Below are 11,930 nucleotides of genomic sequence, written 5' to 3' on the forward strand. Positions count from 1 at the left end.
GGTCCAAGCCCACCAGGTCTCCGCAGGACTGCCTCCAGAGAGCTGCCCTCATCACCACACTAACTGCCCTTTCTTAACCCCGTCACTGTGCTTTTCTTTATAAAACGCACAGCCACAGTCACCCTGGGTGTGACAAGGACCTCATCATCTCACGGGGCCTCAGACTTGTCCTTTGCAGCCTGAGAACCAAACCACGCGGTCCCCGGGGCTGCTCCTGCTTCCGAGGCTCAAGCTGAGCAGCCAGTGTGGGCCCCGCTGCCTCGTGTATTTATGTCAGTTCAAGGTTAAATTTGTAAAAACGGAATTAAAACGGCATGTTCTCGGCTGCGTCCATAGCCACGTCTCACGGGAGGCAGCCAGTCCCCGTGGCCACAGGGAGTCCTGCAGGCACGCTGCCCGGGAGCTTGTCACAGAGCCAGGGCAGCCACATGGGGGTTGGGAGCTCGGGGGTGACCCCTGCCCAGGGGGCTGAGGGTAAGGTCACGTCCAAGTCCCGACTCAAATCTGGGCCAGACTGGACTGTGTGGCCTGCGTGGCCGAGCAGGCTGTGGGCCAGGAAAGCAGGCTCAGGTGTGGCCTATTCCCAGAAAGAGCCTGCATACTGTGCTGTGAGCCTAGAATTCCGCCCTCAGCCAGCCACGGTCTGAGGACAAAAGAGAGGCGTTTTAGAAACACACGGATTCAGGATCTGAGTGCCCTTGCTGGGGAATGTGGAGGCGTCCATCCGAGCTAAAAATGAATCCAAATGAAGAATCTGCAGCAGCACCAAAACCAGAAAACTTGTTTTAAAAGCACATACCTGGCTGGTTGCGGGGTCTTGCAAACACTGGGACACAGTTCCCGACAAGACATAGAACTTGTGCCTAAACAACCATGAGTGGTCTGAACCACAGCTTACTGTTTTCTTAAATCTGGAGGTAGGATCGGGGCACAGAGATAGAGACTGCAGGTTTCCAGTTCGGTGTGGAAGGGGAGCGAGAGCGTGCAAGTGAAGTCAGTGGGAAGACAGCTGCTCATGCCATGCTCAGCCGCTCAGGCGTGTCTGACTCTGTGGCCCCACAGATGCACCCCCAGGCTCTAGTCCTTAGTACTAGTCACTCAGTCGTGTGCGACTGTGACCCCGTGGACTGCAGCCCACCAGGCTCCTCTGTCCGTGGGATTCTCCAGGCAAGAATACTGGAGTGGGGTGCCATTTCCTCCTCCAGGGGATCTTCCCAACCCAGGGATCAAACCCAGGTCTCCTGCATCGCAGGTGGATTCTTTACCATCTGAGCCACCTGGGAAGCCCATAGAACAGATAAATAATCAAACATCCAACTCACCAGTAGGAAAAAACAAACTTCAAGGAAAGAGGACATGAGAGAGGGGCACACAGAGGTCCACAGACAGACATGAGGACGGTCAGAGCTCGCCCGTCACGGCCCCTCAGACAGGTCACAAATCCTAGGCCAGCACCCCCTTTTTAATAGACTTCAAAGTTATACAGAAGACAGTAGAAGGGATGGGAAAGCTGTGCTAAACCCAGTGCAATCCTAATGAAAATGCTGTTTGATTTTTTTAAGAAACTCCTGAAACACTAAGATTTATGTGGGAGAGAAAAGATCCACATTGAACCTTGAAACTTTAAAAAAGTGTAGTCAACTTTGAAAACAAGTCAGGAGTCATGATTCCTTTCCAGATTCTAAAAGCGACAAACCCCCGCTTAGAAAGTGTAGGGGCCAGCCGGCTGTCCCAACCCCTGGACAGGACAAGAGACCTGTGTCGTGGACGGGGCAGGCAGGGGCCACGGCATGTGGGGAGAGACCACCCAGAGGCTGAGTCTCCGTGTGACAGCTGAATGGAGGCTGCTGGGGGAGCACATTCGCCAGCTGCGATGGCAGGAGAGTGCTCCCCCCAGAGCACAGCCAGTGGTGCTTACAGAAAAAAGAGACCTGAGCGGACACAGGGGGCAGATCGTGAGATTCCTGCCAAGCCAAGAGCTGCAAGGGCCCGACACTGAGAAACAACCCTGCCAGTCAGAGGGAAGCAGAAACCCGGGCCCAGGACAAGCCGGCCACTCAGAATCCTGGGCCAGCCAGCAGGGCTGCGGTCAGAGGGGTGTGGTCAGGGCAGGGGACCAGTTAACTCACGAAGTCCCCGCTCCGCAAAAAGGGAAGCCACACAATGAGAAGCCCGCACACCACAAAGAATGCCCCTGCTTGCTGCAACTAGAAAAAGCCCTGGCAAAGCAGTGAACACCCACCACAGCCAAAAAATAAATCTTGAAAGAATTATTAAACAGTAATCTTAGCAAGACAGTTATATAGTTGGAAGGTGATCGGTGCTTTGGAAGAAAGCAGAGCATTTTGGAGAGACTCGCTGAGTCATTTAACAGCAGGAATGGGGTGACCCTGAAGAGGGGCCAGAACTCTGGGGCGGGGGCAAACCTGAAGGGGCAGCGGGGGCAGGGGAGCAGAGGGTGAAGCTCTGGCCACAGCAACCGGAAAGGGGGTGGGGGGAGGGCAAAGGAGGCCTGACTTGGGGCAGGGGGGCAGGGAAGGGGGGTCCCAGGTGGGCCCAAGAGGAGGTAGGGGACACAGGGGCGGGGGACAGGTGCCCGACAGGCTGGATCCCGGCCGAGGCTGGGGGACACGGGCGGAGGTGCTCTGTGCAGGCAGAGCCCAGCAGGCCTGGTGGCTTCCTGGAGGAGGGTCCTCACTTTGGGCAGGGAGAATGTTTGGAGGAGTCAGAGGAGGGTCTGGGGGCAGGGAGCAGGCTGTGCGAGTGGAGCCTCTCGTCAGGGCGTGGGGAGGGGTGAACATCCGTGGCCCACCCCTCAGGCTGCGTGCAGAGCAGGCAAATGTCAGGAAGGCAGTCGTCCCCAGTCGGCACTCGCTACAGCAGTCGCTCGCCCCAGCGGTTTTGCGCGGATCAGCAATGTGTCCACACCCAGGGATGAGGTGCACTTGTTCCAAGCCAACTCGATGGCTCTCTTGACAGACTGTCTCATGGCCAGGACTGGCCCAAGACTCACGCTGAGCTGATGACACCTGCTTTCCCAAGAAAAAGGGCATGTGCAGCTAGCATAATACCTTGAATGTGGACTTGATGACTGGACCTGCTGCAGCCATCCTGCCACCATGAGGCAAGGGCTTGACCCTTACACCCACCCCTGAGCCACTGAACCAAGCCAGGTGCCAGCTCCTGTCTACTTCTTATGAGGTGAGGAAGAAGGCCTTCTGTGTTAAGCCACAGGAATTGGAGGCTTTTCTTTTCTTCCTTCCACTGAAGGTATTTCTGAATATTATATAAACTGCATTAAAAGTGATGGTCAAATAAAGCTAGTGTAGCATCAGAGGCCCAGCCCGGGCTCGTCCTAGCTCCTGGGGCCCTGTGATACACCTGTGCTAGTTGCAGCTTGCTTGCTTAGTTTTTTTAAACTGCAAAAGTAATCCAACTTGAAAAACTTTCAAACCGTAAAACATTATATAAAGTGAAAAATAAAAATTTTACCCAGGAGCGTGCACACCTTTATGCACGCGTGTCTCCTGCCGAGGCCTCTGGCAGCCTGCCCCCACAGCTCTCCCTGGGCGGACCGCACTGGGGCCCCCAGAGCTGCCGTGCCCCGAGAGCAGGGAGCCCACGGCCCTGCGAGTTGGCCGTTTCCCAGACGGTCCTCCTCAGCAGCTGCCAGAACAGTGTCCAGTTGCCCCAGGCGGGGGTGCTCAGCCGCGCCTTCCTACTATAGGCCCTGCGGGGTCAGGCCGAGGCCAGCCTCTCCCCGGATTCCTCCCGGCCCACCTGCCTTGCACTCCCGTCCTGTGTCTACCGCAGAGCCAGCAGCCCACTCCAGGACCCCAGACCGTCCTCTGTACAGACGTGCTCAGGCCTGTCCCTGCCATCCAGGGTTCCTGGGAGGCGTGTGGGGACTGTGGGCTCCAGCCAGGATGGGGGTCTGATGGGGAATTACACCAGCGGCCGAGGGCAGCAGGGGAATGGCAGGGAGGAACAGGCATGGTGAGTGCCCGGGGGGTGGTGGAGGACTAGGGCCCCTTCTCTGTGCCGCGAGTGGGGTGGGAACCCCCTCACCCAGGAGCCCTGGGCCCTGGGATGCGCCCGAGGGCACTCTGGGAGTGGGCGGAGCTGGGCTCTCAGCCTGACCCCGGTCTGCAGCTCCACCCGCTGCAGGCAGGCTGCCCCCCGCAGCCCTGCACAGAAGCAGAGGGCCCAGGCAAATACGGGGGTTGGGGAGAGCCGGCCTTGCCCGACAGCCTGTGCTGTGGGTGTGTGCAGGCTCTAGGGACGCGCCAGCACCCCCTTCTCTGACAAAGGTGGGTCCTGTGCACAGAGCGCGAGGGTATACGGGGCCCTCGCTGCCTGGGCAGGGTCCCCCAGCTCTCTGTCCTCGAGGCCGACCCAGACTCGGCAGCCAGACCAGGTTGCTGCTGGGGGGGTGGCCGTGACCACAGAGTCCTCTTCCGGAAGCCGCTGTACCAGGTGGGAAGCCATTCTGTGACGCGGGAGCCCCGGGGGGAAGTGGGGAGAGGGGTTCAGGGAGGCTGGCAGCACCCAGCCCGTGAGGGCTCCGCACCCTGGGGCCTGGCACAGCGTCTGCCCCCGGCCAGTGGCTCGCTGCAGCTTCCCCCAGGGCACCTGGCCTGGGGACCGGGGCTGTCACCCACCGTCAGACTCACCTCAGAGCAGCTCCCTCTGTGGCACATCTGCAGCTGGGGCGTCCATCTGTCAGTTCCTATCCCTCCTGCAGGGGGCGCTGGGGAAAGGACCCCCCCCCCCCGACCCCACCCCAGCCCCTTGCCACAGCGGGGGCTGCCGCCCACCCAGAGCTCTGGGGACTTTCCTCCGGGGTGGGGGCCAGTCCTCGGCCTGCCCAGCTCTGAGGAACCTGCAGCTTGGCTGGGGCTTCTACCCCCACCCTCGGGGCGCCAGGCGACCTGGGCAGCGTGGGAGGCCCCCCACCGTCTGTGGCCCCTCCTGGCCCCCAACAGCCCCAGCTCAGATCCCCCACCCCTCCCAGCCATGGGCCCTCCTCCCCCGAGGAGAGGGACTCAGGGTCCTCAAGCCAGGCCATCCTCCCGTCCCACCCGGGACCCTCAGGAGGTGCCAAGGCCCATCTGTTAAAGCCAGTCTGTCCTCCCTGCAGGCGAGCAGAAAGAGGAGGCCTGTGCTCTGAGCCCACTCTCAGCGCCCCCCCAGGTCCTGCCCCCTGCCCAGGCAGGGTGGGAGTGGGGGGAGGCGGGCACACCCTGCACAGGGGGACAGACAGACAGCTGTGGGCCAGTCTCCCATGTTCTCCCTCCCTTGCCCGGTCAGGAGCCAGGGCCCGATCCGGGGGGCTCCCCGAGACCCCACTGCCAGCCACATCCCCCCACGAAGCGGGCTCGCTGCAGGCTATGCAGGGAGGCAAGGGCCAGCCCTCACGAGCCCTTCTCTGCCCACACCAGCCCCGACAGCCCAGCCCTGGGGCTGCAGGAGCCACACAATGCAGGCCGGCCCGGGGGAGAGGACAGCACCTGCCTGACAGGGGCCATGCCAGGAGCAATGGAGGGGGCTCTACAGGAGCTGGGCCAGCACCGCAGAGGCCATCTCCTCCCTCTCCCGCGACCCCAGACCTCGCCTGTCCTGGCGCAGGGCAGAGGGGGCGTCCTTACCCCTGACGGAGGGCAGAAACCCCTAGGACAGGGTAGGCGGGGCCAGGCGGGGTCCCCCCACGGGGGGAAGAAAGGGGACACGACTGCCTGAAAGTGGACACGTGAGCAGTGCAGAGGTGCCCGGGGCCAGGCCTGCTTGTTGGCCCGTGTCCACTTCTGTTTGCCGGCTTGTCAGAATCCAGAGGGAGGGGCACCCCTCACCCCAGAGGGGTCAGGCTCAGGGCCGGCTGTGGGTTCGTTCCGGTTGGGGGGGGTGAGGGATGGAGCTCTGCACGGCTGAGGTTGTTGATTACGGTCAAGCCCGGTGACAGAGTGGAGGTTAGGGTGGTACCGATGCCTGTTACAAGGTGCCAGGGTGAGACCCCCGGCCCCAGCTTGTTTCTGCTTCCGGCCAACCCCCAGGGCCCAGGCCGCAGGCCCGCCTCAGGCTCAGATCCCCGGTGTCAAAGGCCGAGAAGGAAGCACCGCCCAGGGCCCGCAGGGAGCTCCCTCCACACAGACCGCTGAGGGCCCGTTTCCCTGTTTCCTGAGCCCATCTCCGGGGCTCCCACCCCTCCCCACACAGACACCCCAGGTGAGGCTTTGGGGGAGCTCCCCGCCCCAGGCCAGGCATCCCTGCTAGGGGGGCTCCCGGCTGTACGTCTGCCCCAGTGAGCTGCCCGCCCCAGTGAGCTGCCTGCCCCCACCCCACGGCCTGAGGGTAGACAGGTGCCGCCCTCCCTGCCCGCTCACCTGGAGCTCTGTGACTGCCTCCCACCCGCCCACAGGCCACGTGGGGGCCGCCTGCTCATCTCCAGTCCCTGGAGGCCAGTACACTGAGCACCCCAGGTCCTGCCCCACCTGCCTGGAAAGCTGACCGTGGCCCAGGCCTTCAGAGGCCGTGCACACCCCCGGGAGGCCGGCCTGGCCCGGGACGCACCTGCGCCCTGAGGCCTGGGCCCGCGGGGTCAGATGCTACCATCCGTCCTCCCGCCGGAAGCCAGGCAGCACCAGCAGGGGGAGACCTCGCCGAGCCCTGGACCCATGAGCCCCTGCCCGCATCTGCCAGCCCCTGTCAGTCCCAGGGCTGGGGACCCAGATGGGCGCCCAGGGGTGGCCGGGGGAGGGCGGGTCAGTCCTCGGAAGCTGGCCACCCCCTCACCATGCGGCACCAGCTCCTAAGCCAGCCTGGGCCAGCCATGTGCTGAAGGGGAGACAGCAGAGAGTGGGTGCAGCCGGCCAGGGCCCCAGGGTAGGGTGCCCCTCCCTCCCGCTCTGACTCTGCCTTCAGAGTGGATCGGACCCCCTTCCCCCACTCCCCTCCCCGCGGCTCTGGCTGCCCTGAGCCCTGCGACCCCGGCTCTCCACCCAGCACCAGGACGACAGAGCTAAAACCAATAGACGCCCTGCCGTCACACCCATCAGAACAGCTCCTGTTTAATCGACAAAAAAACAGAACCCGAGTGCTGGGGAGGGTGTGGAGACACTGGAGCGTGAAATGGTGCAGCTGCTAGGGAACAGCACGGTGATCCCTCAGAAAGGTGGACAGAGTCACCCCGCGACCAGCAACCATGTTTTCAGGTCTGCGCCCCAAAGAAGTGACAAGGAACACTTGTGCAGTTTCCGTTTCGAGGGGTGTGGTGGCTAATGCAGCAGTGAAGTCATGTGCACTGTGTTAACAGAAGCATTCGTTCGCAGGGACTCTGGGCCACCGAGTGGAATTCCCACGTCATACAGTCACTCAACTTTTAACACTCTGAGGACCCACCAAACTGCTTTCCAAAGTAACTGAGCCAGGGAATCTCCTGGTGTCCAGGGGTTGGAGCTCGGCGCTCTCACTGGTGGGGCCCCGGGTTCAGTACCTGGTCAGCGAACTAAAAATTCCATAAGCCACAAGGTAGTTCAGTCGCTCAGTTGTGTCTGACTCTTTGCGACCCCATGAACCGCAGCACGCCAGGCCTCCCTGTCCATCACCAACTCCCAGAGTCCACCCAAACCCATGTCCATCGAGTTGGTGATGCCATCCAACCAGCTCATCCTCTGTCATCTCCTGCCCTCAATCTTTCCCAGCATCAGGGTCTTTTCCAATGAGTCAGTTCTTTGCAATAGGTGGCCAAAGTATTGGAGCTTCAGCTTCAGCATCAGTCCTTCCAGTGACTATTCAGGACTGATTTCCTTTAGGATGGACTGGTTTGACCTCCTTGCTGTCCAAAGTCTTTTACTTCACTTTACTTTGTTTTATTTTATTTTGACCATGACACATGCCTTGCAGGATCTTATATCTTCCAGGGATTGAACCCGGGTCACAGCTGTTCTCTTTTTTTTTTTTCCATTTATTTTTATTAGTTGGAGGCTAATTACTTTACAACATTGCAGTGGTTTTTGTCATACATTGAAATGAATTAGCCATGGATTTACATGTATTCCCCATCCCGGTCCCCCCTCCCACCTCCCTCTCCACCTGATCCCTCTGGGTCTTCCCAGTGCACCAGGCCCGAGCACTTGTCTCATGCATCCAACCTGGGCTGGTGATCTGTTTCACCCTAGATAATATACATGTTTCGATAACACACAAGTCTGTTCTATACATCTGAGTCTCTTTTTCTGTTTTGCATATAGGGTTATCGTTACTATCTTTCTAAATTCCATTATGATTTTGATTTGTATTTCCCTACAGATGGCTAATATTGAGCATATTTTCCTGGGCTTATTGCCAATCTATATACAGATATATAACAATCTATATATATCTTCTTTAAAGAAAGTTCTATTCAAAGTCTTTGCCTATTTCAAAATCGCTCTATTTGTCTGTCTTCTTCTCACTGAGTTATAAAGGTTCCATATGCTCTGGATGCAAGTCCTTCATCAGACACACGGTTTTCACATGCTTTCTCCCGCTCTGTGGTTGCTTCGTCACGTCCCTGATGACGGGCTTGGAAGTAGGTAGGTCTTTAATGCTGATGAAGTTCATGTTACCAATCTTCTCTTGTATTGCTGTGCCTTTGGTGTCATGTCTAAGAAATCACTGCCTAAACCCAACTCATCAAGACTTGCAACTATGTTTTCTCCTAAAAAGTTTTATCATTTTAGCTCTTATACCTAGGTTTGTGATCTTTTTTATCTTAACTCCACTTTAATTCTCATATATGGTGTTAGGTAGGTGGTTCAGATTTATTCTTTGGCAAGTGGAAATTCACCTGTCCCAGCATCATATACTGAAATCTCTATTCTTTTCCCAATGGATTGTGTTGGCCTCTTTGTTTTAAACAATTGTTGTAAAATACAAGATTTTTTCTGAAATCTCAAGTATATTCCGTTGATCTATATGTCTACCCTATGCCAGTGCCACTCTGTCTTAATTATTCTCTTTGTAGTAAGTTTTGAATTACTTAAAAATTAAATTTAAAAATTACTTACAAAATTAAAAATATGCATCCTGAAACTTTGTTCTTCTTTTTCAATGATGTTTTGGCTATTCTGGGTCTCATGTATTTCCAAGTGAATTTTGAACTTTCAATTTCTGGAAAAAAAAAAAAAAACACTCCAGCTAGAATTCTGATCAAGATTGTGTTGAAGCTGTAAGTCAGCTGGGGGTTTGTTGCTGTCTTCACCATGTTGCCTTTGCACTCCTGCACATGGACTGTTTTTGCCTTTATCTGGAGCTCTTATTTCAACAGCATTTGTCTCTTTTCAGTGTATAAGTCTTGCACTTTTTTTTTGTTAAATTTATTTGGGTTTCATTTTGGCACTGCTGTAAGCAGAGTTATTTTTCTGTTTTATTATCAGCTTGCTTACTGCTAATGTATAGAGATATAGTTGTTTTGTATGTTGATTTTCCAATCTTGCCAAAATGGATATTCGGTTCAGTTCAGTTCAGTCGCTCAGTCACGTCCAACTCTTTGCAACCCCATGAACCGCAGCATGCCAGGCCTCCCTGTCCATCACCAACTCCCGGAGTCCACCCAAACTCATGTCCATCGAGTCAGTGATGCCATCCAACCATCTCATCCTCTGTCGTCCCCTTCTCCTCCTGCCCCCAATCCCTCCCAGCATCAGGGTCTTTTCAAATGAGTCAGCTCTTTGCATCAGGTGGCCAAAGTACTGGAGTTTCAGCTTTGGCATCAGTCCTTCCAATGAACACCCAGGACTGATCTCCTTCAGGATGGACTGGTTGGATCTCCTTGCAGTCCAAGGGACTCTCAAGAGTCTTCTCCAACACCACAGTTCAAAAGCATCAGTTCTTCAGTGCTCAGCTTTCTTCACAGTCCAACTCTCACATCCATACATGACCACTGGAAAAACCATAGCTTTGACTAGACGGACCTTTGTTGGCAAAGTAATGTCTCTGCTTTTTAATATTCTGTCTAGGTTGGTCATAACTTTCCTTCCAAGGATATTAGTTCTGATGGTTTTTTTAGTGACTTCTTTTGGATTTTCTATATACAAATTACGCCGTCTGCAGATGGAGACAGTGTCACGATTGTGTTTACCTATTTATTTAGCCTTCTTAGGCTGTTGCTCGAGCTTGCTCATCTACACTCCCACCTGGGAGGATCTCCCTCAGCCTGGAGGGCTCCCTGTAGTGTCTCCTGGGGAGTGCTTGCATGGGACTGAATCTCTCAGATTTCCATTCTTTCAGTCTCACTTCTGAAGAACATTTCTGCTGGATAAAGAATTCTCATTTGTTAATCAAATCTTTTGTCCATTCTTAACTCTTTTCTGTCTTTTAGCTCAACGACTGTCGTTGTCTTACGCTTCTCTGCTAGCTCCACCACGTGGTTCGTCTCTGGGTCTGTCTGACTCTGTCACCTTGTACAGTGTCGAGTTTAGTTTTGGGAGGAGGGTCCCTGGATCTGCCCGAGCGTGGTTTCAGGTGTCAGCTCAGGCACACTTTGCTTCTGTGCTCCTCACCAAGGTGTGCGTCTCACACTTGTGGTGAGGTCCTTACTCCTGCAGCCTCAGCTGGGAAGTCGGGAGGATCCTAGGGGGATCACCCCCTCCCTGGAGGAGCTGCTGCGCTGAGCCCCTCCTGAGGTTCTGTCAGGCCCCCTCAGGCAGCTGCCTCTGGGCATGACCAGCTCAGGAGCTCCGAGCACCCAGGGGTCCCCTCAAGCCCGAGCCTCCTCGGCAAACCCTAAGTCTGATCTCTGCTCCCCGCCCAGCAAGGCCTCGGCTCCCTCGGGCTCTGTTGTCCTGCCTTGCAGTTTGGAAAGCGCCCTTAGGGAGAGAGCGGAAGTGAATGAAGGGTTCACCTCACAAGGGTCCCTCCTCTCGAAGGCCTGGGCTCCCCAGCCAGGGATTGAACCCAGACCCCGGAAGTGGACGCGCAGAGTGCTAGCCACAGGACTCCTGGGAACCTCCTGCTTTGTCCAGTCTTTCTAGTTTCCAGGGAGGGATCCAAGGCTGGAGTGACTCACACTCGGAGCGTTCGAGGGGCCCGGAGACTCCAGAGGAGCAGGGGGCTTCGCCTGCGGAGGTGGGAGCCACGGGGGCTCTGAGGGCGACCCCAGGCCTCCCTGTCCCCCTCGGCTGCTGCGGGGCTGTCCCGGAAGCTCCCCTGGAGCCCTCCTGCCCCGAACAGAGGCTGGGAAGGAGACGGAGGAGGAGCCCAGCACCCAGGAGTCGGGGAGGGCTCCTCCCTGGGCCGGCGGCGCCCAGACGTCCCGTCCCCGCCTCTGTGCCTGTAGGTTCCCAGCAGACTCTGTCCTCGTTTGGGAGGAGGACCTGAAGCAGGGTCAGCCGCTGGACGCCACCCACGACAAGAGCAGCGCACGTGGGGCCTGGAGGGAAAGACAGTTTCCTGGGCAGCCTTCACGAGGCCGGACTACACGTGGTCCCACTGCAGGGGGGTGACTGCGGAGCCCAGGCTCGGCCTTCATTCTGTGACCTCCGACCTCACCACACAGGCCTGTGGGCACGGTGCCCAGGACCACGGGTCAGATCAAGCTCCAGCGTCTCACTGGGGGCCCGGCCCTCAGTGAGCCCCGGTGGCTGCGGATCCACAGACCACAGGCCAGTGTAATCAAGCCCTACCTGTCACAGGAGGCCAAGTTCCTCGGGGAAACCAGAGCCCTTGGTCCCTGGAAACTCAGGAGCCACCCTGTGTTTACCCACTCCACCTCCGGTGTTAAAGTTTTGGTGGAGACGTGACACTGGTCACCCTGACTCTCTGTGTTGGCAGCCTTTCCCATTGCAGCCTGTGGGTTGTAACACTTGGTGTCACTTAGATGCTCCAGCCGGGTGGAGGCAGCTGTGTCCGAGCTGCGGCGCCCTGCGCTCAACCCTCTGCCCCGACCCCCCGGG

The sequence above is a fragment of the Odocoileus virginianus genome, unplaced genomic scaffold (genome assembly GCF_023699985.2).
Source record: "Odocoileus virginianus isolate 20LAN1187 ecotype Illinois unplaced genomic scaffold, Ovbor_1.2 Unplaced_Contig_5, whole genome shotgun sequence".
NCBI lineage: Eukaryota > Metazoa > Chordata > Mammalia > Artiodactyla > Cervidae > Odocoileus > Odocoileus virginianus.